This window comes from Orycteropus afer, unplaced genomic scaffold (genome assembly GCF_000298275.1).
Source record: "Orycteropus afer afer isolate SDZICR_OR568_19922 unplaced genomic scaffold, OryAfe1.0 scaffold00157, whole genome shotgun sequence".
Lineage (NCBI taxonomy): Eukaryota > Metazoa > Chordata > Mammalia > Tubulidentata > Orycteropodidae > Orycteropus > Orycteropus afer.
In genome coordinates this window covers 5,164,883-5,167,346 of record NW_006921744.1, presented here as the reverse complement: position 1 = coordinate 5,167,346, position 2,464 = coordinate 5,164,883, and positions in this window count along the sequence as shown.

The window sequence follows — 2,464 nt, the reverse complement described above, 5'->3', positions numbered from 1 at the left end:
ATGGGCCTGTTCAACTTTTCCACATCAATCTGTGTTAGTTTAGGTAAGTGGTGTGTTTCTAGAAATCTGTCCATTTCTTCCAGATTTTCAAATTTGTTGGTGTACAGTTCTTCATAGTATCCTGATTTTTTGATTGATGTATCCATTTTATATACAGAGTATCCTTTTTATTTGAGTTGGTTCTGTTGTGATGTCATCCATTTCGTGTCTTATTCATTTTACTTGTATTTTCTCCCTCTTTGCCTTTGTTAAATTTGCCAGTGGTTTGTCAATTTTATTGATCTTTTAAAAAAACCAACTTCTGGTCTTGTTGATTTTTTCTTTAGCCCTTCTATTTTCTGTTTCAGTGATTTCTGCTTAAATCTTGATTATTTTCTTTCTTCTGGTGACTGTAGGCTTTTCTTGCTGTTCTTTCTCTAATTGTTGGTGATGTTGGTTTAAAGTGTTGATTTTGTCTCTTTCTTCTTTTTTTGATGTGTGCATTTATTGCTATAAATTGGCCTCTGGTCACTGTTTTTGCTGTGTCTGAAAGATTTTAGTATGTGTTGTTTTCATTCTCGTTTGCTTCAAGGAATTTTTGAATTTCAATTTTGATTTCTTCTCAAGGAGGGTGTTGTTCAGTTTCCATGTGTTTACTTTTTTTCTGTTGATCTTACTATTGTTGATTTCTAATTTGATAGCATTTTGATCTGAGAAGATGCTTTACAGTATTTCAATGTTTTTAAATTTATGAAGGCTTGCTTTATGGACTAGCATATGGTCTATCATGGAAAAAGTTCCATGTGCATTGTGAAAGAATGTATATTGTGCTGTTGTTGGGTGAAGTGCTCTGTAGATGTCTATAACATCAAGCTGGTGGATTGTATTGTTTAGCTCTTCTGCATCTTTGCTGAGTTTCTTTCCAGTTCTATCTTTCATTGAAAGTGCTGTATTAAAGCCTCCCACTATGACTGTGGAATCATCTATTTACCTTTTCAACTCCTTTAAAGTCTGATTTATGTATTTTGGGGCTCTTTTATTGGGTCCATAGATGTTTATTATGGCTATATCTTCTTGTTCAATTGATCCTTTCATCCTTATATAATGTCCTTCCTTGTCTTGTATGGTGGTTTTTGTCTTAAAGTCAATTTGATCAGAAATTAATATTGCTCTTTTATGGTTGTCATTTGTTTGATATATTTTTTTCCAACCTTTGATTTTTAGTCTATTTTTGTCTTTGTCTCTTAGGTTTGTCTCTTGTAGACAGCATATTGATGGATTTTGTTTTCTTATCCAATTTGCAACCCTACATATCTTGAGTGGTGCATTTAATCCATTAATATTCAGTGTAATTATTGACTAGTATGAATTTGTTGCTGTCATTTTGTTATGTGTTTTTTCATGGGGTCCCTGATTACTTTGTTCCATATTAATTTCTGTGCTGAGCCCATTATGTTTATGAATCGTGCTATCACTTCCTTGTTGCTTTTGTCTTAGTATTTGATGAATATTTGTGTTTCTCCTCTTTTTTATTGTGAGGTGAACATTTATCATTTTTCTGTGAGGTTACCCTATGATTTATCATTTTCTTCCCGAGTTTAGAACAGTCCATTCTATCTTGCAACTTTTTTAACTTCCTCAACATCTAGATGTTCTGTACCTACACAGTATTTTCCCTCTTTTTGATTTGTAGTTGTCCTCAATTGCCTATTGATGTCTCTGGTTCTCTGTTTAGAATTCTGTAAGCTTATTTTACTTTGGATATGTCCATAGCTGTGGTTTCTGGGTTATGCTACCTTGTATAATGACATTCAGTTGTTGTTTGCTATTTTTGTTTCTCTGTTCAAAGTACTCCCTTCAGTATCTCTTGTAAGATTGGTGTGGTTTTAACAAACGCCTTTCGTTTCTGCTTATCTGTAAATCTCCTAATTTCACCGTCATATTTGAGGAACATTTTTGCCAGGTATATAAATCTTGGTTGAATTTTTTTTTTCTTTCAGGTTTTTGTATATACCATCCCATTGCCTTCTCAGGAGCTCTGGTGGTGTAGTGCATAAAACATGTGACTGCTAATCAGAAGGCTGGCAGTTCAAACCCAACAGCCACTCCTCAGAAGGTTGGACAATCTGCCTTGGAAATCCAGATGGGTCACTGTGAGTCGGATCCAACTCCATGGCAGTGGTTGTGTTTGTGTATTACCTTCTCACTTGCATGGTTTCTGCTGAGAAATCAGAGCTTTTTCTTACTGGTTGTCCTTTTTTAAATAACTTTTTGTGTTTCCCATGTTGCTTTCAGGATTCTTTCTTTGTGTTTGGTTTTGGTGAGTTTGATGATGATATGTCTTGGTGATTTTCTTTTGGGGTCTATCCTGTTTGGGTTCATTGGACTTCCTGAATGGATATATTCTCCTTTTTCATCATGTCCAGGAAGTTCTCTTCCAACAAATCTTGGACAATTTTCTCAGTGGTTTTATTTTTCTCTTCCT